Here is a 9,991-nt window from a genome sequence, read left to right as displayed (position 1 = left end):
GGAATTTGTATTCAATGTCACGTTACCGATATTTCAGTAGCTCAGCGTATTGTGCAACAATTACTATACTGGATACAACGTTTTATGCAATATATTTGGTTGCAGTATCAATTTGGGGATGCAGTAACCAATCATTTGAACTCTTTTTCACGTTGCCAGTATTCCAGTTACCCATTATTTTAGTGAAAGAATAGCTGTACTAGATGAGCTATAAAATTATTGATTGGAAATCGATCAATATTAAGACATTGTTGCATTTTGCTTGGCTTAACCATGCTTGTTTGTATCCCGTTACGATGTTTTATTAGCTCAGCGTATTATGGAAGAGTGACTACTGATAGTAAGCAAAACTTATGAAATTGATAACAGAGAAGTGAGATCGTACTTCTCTGTATTAAATATTACCATACTGGATAAAATAATAAAAGTTTCAGTTTGACTTATCATATAAATATTGTAAGTCAGGTTGTTAGGATGCCCTTAATAATACCTGACTCTGCCAAAAGACAACCTCCTTCTGAGATCAAGAGATGCTTAATCGTCAGCCTAATGATTTCTGCTTGTGACGCAACGCGGCTTTGCCATCATTATAGCATAGAATAAATAAACACAATTTATTTATTATTCTATGATTATAGTAAAACTCCAGCCCCGTATCCTATACGAATATTTACGTTACGGAAAAGTATATATACATTGTTTTGCAGTCGTTGCCACATATTCTTCCCTGTAGGAATCCCTTTATATCTATTCCTTAACTATGTTTTGTAGGCTAAGGCCAATAAAATAAAAATAAATGCCAAGCAAATCAATGTTTATATCCAAGAGGAATAATACATAGGCTAATATTATAACAAAGGATCATCTTTTTTTGTAAGTAGTATTATCTGATTATTTTCATTCTGCGTGATAACAACTATTAAGCTAATCTTCCTATAAATAACGAAGAAGTTTATAATTTTTGCCAAATCAAACTTTGCAGTTATCTTCCTGAAAATATTATTTTGTCATCAGAAATCCATCCAATATGAAGACAGGAAAGGTTTGATATCCAATATGTTTCCAAATGGTTTCCCATTTTGTTCCTTCACACCTTTGCGATATAGCTGTTGACAGTCCTTTACCTTTTTAGGTTCTCTTTACTGCTGATCCTAAAATCAGATCATTGCATAACGTAAAAGAATCAACTAACAATTCATAAATAAAGTAAGTTATTTCACGGTACTAAAAATGTAATTTGTTAATATTAGCGCGCTTAATTTCAGCAATGAAAAGGTAAATGGAAAAGTGAGACTCCCAGAAATATGACATTGTGACAATTTTATAGAGCTACACATCACCAGTTTCAAACAAACTTTTTAGATAACATCCGTGAATACAATACTGCTCTTGCGTTCCTATTAGTTAAGAGTCCATTTACCAACTAACTATTTTTTTTTAGATGTCAAAGGAGCGCTTTATGATTTCAAAATATGATTATAAAAGAAACTATTAAATTTGTTTAGAAAAAAACAATTCAGATCATATAATAAAGAGGATATGTGTATTATTAATACCCTAAAACGAAATATATACAAGATTGGTAGCTACTGTAATGGCAATCGTATAAGTGTGGTAACTAATAAATTGTGGTTACTTGCATCCAGAGTACATTGAATGGTATCCAGAAAGTAAGGTTTGGTAAAATTAAATTAGGGTAAATAAATTACTGTCAATAGTTAATTAGTCTTCTTTAATTAAAAACGTAAAAAACTACTCGGGATTTTTAATTAGGAATAAGCTATGTATATCATGATTTGTGTCTAGGATAGATTTCTACGGGGTGACCCAAAAAAACCGGGACAATTTTAAAATGTTATTACTCAGCTGTTATAACAGCTGGAGAGTTCGTTGTTGTGGCAAATGAATGTTTATTCGTTGCCATTTGTTGTATAGTTACCATGGATCATCAATGGTTACCACAACATCTTCCTTTTGTCTTAGATAATTTTTTCAAGAGTAATGTGTCCATCATTTCTACAGTAGGCCTACTCAGTGTTGTGTTCACTTCAATGTTGGGCGTAATGGTGACACCCCAAACCATAAAAAACTACTCAAAGATGGGTAACCAATTTTCTGAACACGGCTTCTGTACTCAAAATTAAACCTATGCAAATTTAAATTTAAACGCAATGTTCTGCAAACGAATGACTAGGACGCTCGACGCTTAGGACACGCAGCACACTCGCGCGAACCATTTTAATGTTTTCCGGCGTTCGGTCGGTCCGAGGTCTCCCACTAGGTTTGATTTTGAGTGCAGAAGCCGTGTTCAGGAAATTGCTTACCCATCTTTGAGTAGTTTTTCGGTGTGGGGTTGCACCATTACGGCCTACGTTGAATTGAACACGAAATTGACGTTGAGTAGAAGTGATAGACAAATTACTCTTCAATAATTCTCTAGGACAAAGGCACGATGTTGCGGTAACCGTTGGTGATCCATCGTAACTATACACTAAATGGCATCAAATAAACATTCAATTATCGCATCAATGAACTCTCCAGCCTTTATAACAGCTGAGTAATAACATTTTTAAATTGTCCCTGTTTTTTTTTTTTTTTTTTTTTTTGGGACACCCTATACTTAACAGCTGTTTCATTTTGTAAGATCGGATCCAAGAAACGACTTGAGTTTCAAAGTCACTCTGTACTGTTAACAAGGAAACTTTAAAGACCAGTGAAGCGAACTGATCAGAGTCCGAGGATAAGTCCTTTAGCTCTCCTACATTACTTAATGTTTCTTTTTCAAAGTTATTTTTCAGGTGTTGATTTGTTGATTAGATTTTTTAATGCTCAGCCACTTATTTTCCGTGTGTTTATGTACATTATAATTAGGGATTTTAACAATAAAAACAATAGTTATTATTTATATGTTTAATATAACGACCTATAAGGTTAAGGATATTATTAAATGTCGCTTTTATTCAGACGATCGACGTTAGATAGTAACAAGACCAGGTTTCAATATGTTTTTCTAATATTTACTAATATCAATTATTTACATATCATGCACCTAAATACTTATATCATTTCCCCTAGTTGTAAAATGTTACACTGAGGTTTTACCTTGGGACAGATTTAATTAGTGTATACAAAATACCAAAAGGGATCAAAGGGAGAGTGCAGTAACCAAAACCTCAACACACGGACCTTACCGAGCGTCCACTGACAAACTGGTTGACTAGATGTTGAACATTTGTTTCGAGAAGTATTAATTAATTAACTGAATACATTACTTACAATGATTCATTACTTAACTAATTTTAAATAAGTTAAAATCAACCAGCATATTATCTGGGTTTTCCTGCAGCTTTTTGCAAAAGTATATCCACACAGATGACACATGCTCTAAAAAGTCTAAATGATAAGAATAATGTCTGAGTAAAATAGTGGCTATGATACTCACCTTCGACTGTGACTATCACAAGATATACAAGTTCTGGGCCTGGATTTCAAAGGTCATTTGGCCATCAAGTATTTATTTCATCCAACAAAGGTTGACGTTGGATAATATTTTAACCAGATTTTGGGCAGTTCCCATGGACCAGATTTAATTAGATTATAAAAAAAACCAAATGTATCAATGGGACAGAACAGTGTCGACAGTAATGCTCGAGTGTCGGATACTTTAAACACCCTGATAACTATCCAACTACAATAATGTTTTTTTGTGATCTGCTGGAATAGACAACAGTAGATGAATGTTCCAGTCAACTACACACAGCTAATTACCCTCAGATTGTATAGGGGCGATTGATTGATAAGCTTTGTTGACGATAAATGCATGTTAATGCTCCACTACGTTAAACCCACATTCCTCATTTAATATTCAAGCTGCCTTCATTTTGTATTGCTAGCTTATTTATGAAAATTATACACCTTGTATTTATCTAAAATATATAATAACTAAATTTAACCGAGCCTTAAAAAAATTACTAATATATATTTACAATAAATGTTATATAAATGTTGGCCTGCGAGTAATAAAATCTCAAGTTTGGTGAATAAATAGTTTTAAACAAAACTGCAGTGAAAAAAAATATATTTTAATAATTTTTATAAATATATAGCCACTTTAAGTATTCTAGCGTTGCATATGCCACTAATTTTTTTTACTTCTTATCCACCTTATGGTGTTTTATGGCAGGTTATAAAAAAATTTTCTAAGGCATTTCCCCTAAAAATCGGCTAAACTCAACTTCAACCTTAAAGTGAGTGACCACCGAACCTAAAACTGTCCACCTTACCAAAAAGAACCCCTCCACTCCCCCACCATCTTGTTTGCTGCCGTAAACACTATACGTATCGGCAAACTTTCGATAGTCAAAGCATTTAGAAGTTGCAAAATATATATGTACTAGCAGAGTACCCGTCCTTCGTACGGGGCTGGCATATAAGTAAAAAATGCTTAGTGCACTTATACTCAAGCTTTGCGTTTGCAACAGGGGAGAACACGGTTTGATAAAATTTGCTTCTTTAATTTTACAGTATACTACTCGTATTACACATCTACCATAGCCATATCGTTCTAGAAATTCACCTAAAGAATAGAGAAAAATAAATTATCAAAAATTCACAAAATATCACTAATTTTTTGGAAATCAAAAACATAAACATAACTGTAAACAATCCTACTTTGACAGTTCTCATTGCCTATCACAGTTTTTTTGTTGCTGCTTAGTTCAAATTAGCTGTTTTCATAAATGCCAAAAAATAGTAGTGCTGCACCCTGTTGGTAAATCTTATAACTTGTTAATGCTTTTCATATCATAGAACCAACTTTTTTAGTTGAAACAGCTGACTAAATTCTTTAATTCCCTTTAAATATGAATACTCATAAGGTTAACATGGGGAACTACAGAGCCACTGGGGCGGAGCCCGAAAGGATTTTTGGGATAAGAATATGCCTATATGTTAATCGGGAATGTGAGCTATCATCATGCCAAATTTGAGCTCAATGTGTCCAGTAGTTAATGCGTGATTGAACTTCAAACAAACAAACAAACAAACAAACACACAAACTTTCACATTTATAATATTAGTAAGATTGTAAAACAATGCCTAATCTTTAGAACTACGTCTAACCAAGTGGCATTGAAATAAGACGATTTATTTGTTTATGAATATTTGCTAATGTTTTGTCAACAGTGCTTTACCTTCCTTTAGTCTTGTTACTTATGTAGTCGCAATTAAATTGCGATTCCAAGTTAAACAACCACTGTGGTGTTACAAAGACTATAAGACGACGTCAACTGAATGTTTAGCATTGCTAATGAAACACACGACCTCTGTTCATTTAGTGAGTTTGCTCCTTGCATCAAGACTAAAGATGCGTTCAATCCACTTTATTACAATTTTTTTTAAATGTGTTAACTTTCTTTGAAGTTAGGGGCTGGGTTTCTTATTTTAAAATTTGTTGTAAGGTAAAATAATTTAATGTTTAAATTTACAAACATCAACATTAAAAGACTAAGGATTCATATTTGTTTAAGTTACAGCAAAGATTACATATGCTAACGCAAAATAGATATTGCAGCCAAGCCATTTTTGTGATGCAAATTTCCATGCGAAGCCTAGCGAAAGTCTTCACAACCTAAGACTTCATTGCCGACATAACCAGCTGTTATTTACGTATTTTTTGTTGTTGTTTATTGTTATGGTTAACCTATATTTGTGGTTGTTTGCTTATGTAAGTAACAGGAGGTTTATTAGGAGATGGATTAGCAAGAGTGAAGAAGTGTTAGTATTATGTGTAGTGAATTACAATTGTATTATGATGTGGATATTTTAATGAACAATACCAGGTATTAAGACGAGTGTATGTGATAAATGGCAAGCACGGCAATCAAAAAACGGAAAGGCCTTCCCGACACTGATTTACATTCACGTTTAGTGTGTGAACTGCATTTTGAACCTAACTGCTTTATAAATAATATGAGAAGTAAAATGGAAGCTGTACCAACATGACTAGTTATGTACTAACAAACTATGGATGAATGGATGTACACCAGTTGTCACTCAGCAGTCTGCACTCAATACTGCCTCTACAGACGATCACCCACCGTCTTGCGGCAGCCCCTTCATAGCGATAAATTCACCAGTATTTCTACTGTCAACGTCTCATTATCTGCCTAAAAACAGTTATGATAAGAGTTCCGAAATATATTATTAACTACCTTCATCATACTATTATGCAATAATTTGCAATTTATTGTAAATTGAAAATAGTACGTTGAACGTTGTGGTTTAAGTGTTTATCAACGAAGACCACTTAGAGGGAAATAAAGTATCCTAGGCTATATATTTATGGGGATCAATTTTGGAGAGGGGTGGTTAGCCAATTTCTGCTCCAGGGCGCTCCAATCCAAACCTGGCTACGCCAATACAATGCCTTTAATGTTGATTCAGGAACTTACCATAGCTATACTGGGAAGGCGAAAGAAATGCCTGTTGTAAAATGTAGTTACAGGCTTCCGGTACAAAGTATTCGACCTATTGTTTAATATAATGTTTAAAACAGGCCATACCAATAAATTGGGATGTCGGGTCACTCGGGTTAGTTCACTTTCGTGTGATTGCGAGAGTGTGACTGACCTCCAATTTGCAACCTAAATATCGTTTATAAGTGGATAACCTCTTTAGTTTATGTACAACTAAGGTTCCACTGTTTCTAAAACTATGTGTTCTTAAATTTATTTTATATAGTCGTCAGTTGAAAGATTTGTTACATAAAACAATTCAAATCAAAAACCTATATTTTATATCTTATGCTCTACATTTTCTTCAAAGCTCAGTTGCAAACGGAACTTACAAAACACCAATAATGTGACGAGATAATAAGTAGTTTGAAAAAAAAATGCCAATCTGTGTAGATAAATGTTCTTTCTACAAACTATGTGTATATTGTTATGTTTAAAAAGGTCAAGTAGCCAGTGAATGGTTAGGTAGTAGTTGACTAACCATACATTCCTCATTGTGAGTTAGTAGCATTAGTAGCAAGATATTGCGCGAGTCTAGAAATCTGGAAGCAAACTTTGTGGATAAAAATTCCGAAAACAGAATAGTCGACGAACTCACAAATAGTCACTAATTATTAAAACTTGTAGGATTTATAAATTTCTAAATTGTTAAGGGTTCTCTAAATGTAAGTTAAAATTCAATGCAGAAAAACTAGTTTAACCTTTGACTATTAACATTGTAAGCTTATTATATAACTGTGACTGCAATTTTTGATGATTTTTATTATATCAGTAAACCTTTAGTATCATTTAGCTCTTTGTTACGTGGTTACTTTAATTTTAAATTAAATAACTGCCATTTTTGTTCTGGTACATTAATGACAGCTGTGCGCTTTCAAACTAAAGATACGATGACGACGGGTCGGCGAGCGCGTTGCGTACAGGCAAATTAATACCGAGCACACGAACATTACCGAACTCACCCGAACTTGAATGGTAATGCAGATCGAGACTTGACACAGCGCCTCTGTTGAGGGACCACCCAACTACGTGAAGGTGGCCCCGTCTAAAAATGACTTGGCACAAAATTGCCGTAAGGTGCATTATCTATTTTGCGTAGCATGTGTAATATTTGGTTACAGTAATTGCTCAAATATCGGGTTAAAGCATATCTCTTTTATACTTAAAATTTGTTTAACTCATTATAATCACTCTTTAATTTTTTTATTTTGATGGCTGACTACCTGTTTAAGCATACATTTTTTACCTGCCCTACCAGATGCATCCATATAAGTTACTTATTTAAGTTGTCATTTATTTAAATACGTTTTATTCTCATAATTTTGCCAGGCCTCTCTATTGAAAAACTTATCTGTTGATGATTCATTATTGAGATGCCTCGATATGGATCAATAATTTTAGAGACACTCGAAAAAAATATAAAAAAATAAAGAAAATGTGTTTTTGGTATTTGAAATAATCCAAAAAATGAATCATGTCTTTTATATTGAATACAAAGCTTCGTACTGTAGCTACTCAAAAGCTGTGTTACATATTTATAAATAAATATCAACAACATGTTTTATAAATTTGCTGAACATTTTAGTTCACTTTTAAAATTTTGTTTATCTTCTTATTTCATGTACAGTTTTAAAAAAAAGCATTTCGTTTATCGCAGATGTAAATAGCAATAATAAAGTATTTTAGTGATTGTTTTTTTTTGTCATCACTAAATAAATTACTTCTTCTCTGTTATTGGTTTTGTTTGCTATGAAACACCGACAATGATCCAAAAAACAAATTAAAAAAAAACAGTCCTCTAACGGAGGAAGAAATTTTTAATCAATTTCATTAGGCTACTTTTATTAAATATGCACTCAAAAATCACATTTCATGCTGAAGGTAAGATTGGGATTGTAATTTGATCCGGGGTTCTTACCTTAAACTAATTTTGGTTCAAGGAGGAGCTGGTAACACTGGAAACTTGAGAGTCATTAATTCAATATTCCGCAAGGTGTTCGGTCTGGCTCCAGGCTTATCCCCGTCTTGCAACTATCACTTTAAACTTCCCATAAGTTAGTTTGCATTCTCTAATCTGCAACTTTATAGGAATGCACATTTTTCTTAACTTGATAGGGCTTTAGAAAAAAATAAGAAATCGGTGTTAGAAAAAAATAATAAGAAGAAGAAATGTAATAAGTAGAAGAAAAAAATAAGAAGTCATGGTGTCTAGAAGCCTGGGATTAAAAAGCTGTGCCTGATAAGTTTTAGAATATTTTACTTAGCCTACATTAAGCCATAGTAGATCTAGTTGTCCTGAAATCTGACCCGCTCATTTAAAAATCTCAGCGAAAGAAAGAGCTGTGAGTTGGACCTAAACTTTCTTAAGACTTCTCATGATGGACTATCTCCCAAAGTATTAACGGTTTCAAATTTAACATACCTCTTATAAAAGATTGAGTGCACTTAAAATACTACGTATAAATATGTTAACTTATGGACTAAAATTATAGTAAGAAAGTGAATGCATGATATTTTTACAATAAAACATATTTGACTATTAATTATGTAAACATTAAAATTTGTCTTAAAATAAAAAACAAGTACAGTATTGGCTAAACTGTTCTGGGCTTCTGTCAATATAGTTAAGATCGATTTAAACGTAGAAACACGAATTAAACTAAGTATGCGTATTTAATAAAATTATGTAACGAGCAAATATTATCACCGGTAAATTGTTAAAAAGGTAAAAACCTTTCATAAAATAACGATTTTTGGAACACCAAAACTTTAAAAACCTTACATCCCATAACAACGAAACATACTAAATCTAAATTCCCAAGTGGGATAGTTTGGTACTGTTAGTCTTGGTTATCGTTATCGTACTCGTTACATAAACATTTAGTTTAACAGAATCTCCGACTATTTAATGTAATAGTAATGTTTACAGCTAACATTTCTGCTAATGTAAAGCTGAAAGAGATCGTGAAGCAATGGCAATCAAAATCCGGACAATATACAGGCAATCGTGAATGTAGCCTACCTGCTTTAACGTGACAATTGAATCCTCTGATTTGGCCATTTGCATTGATACTGGGATGAACAGATTTGCGTTTGTAACGTGATAACAGTACGAGCTTTTATTTAAAATCCACTCCACTAACATCACAATCGACTACCGTACGTATTAAGTTATTGACACATTAACATTTTCATGTAACAAATGAAACTACTTTTTCTGTTTGGTTAGATCTTAGTACACTGCCCTGCTAAGCACAGTTGTGGTAACTGACATTTTTGGGGAAAATGAGAAATGGTTACCATGTGATTCTACACATACTTAGGATCATATAAATAGCATTAAATACCGTATATGTTGTTGTATTTATTTATAAAATGCTTATTTTCTTTGCCGTATCTGCAGTTTAGGAGTGTTTTACTAAGCGCAGTTGTTGTAACTTACATTTGCTAGGGTATTTAAGTTGTATCCAACGACA

Source organism: Macrosteles quadrilineatus, unplaced genomic scaffold (genome assembly GCF_028750875.1).
Source record: "Macrosteles quadrilineatus isolate MER2022 unplaced genomic scaffold, UCM_ALF_1.0 Scaffold_3__2_contigs__length_128488019, whole genome shotgun sequence".
Classification (NCBI taxonomy): domain Eukaryota; kingdom Metazoa; phylum Arthropoda; class Insecta; order Hemiptera; family Cicadellidae; genus Macrosteles; species Macrosteles quadrilineatus.
This window is presented reverse-complemented; position numbering follows the sequence as displayed.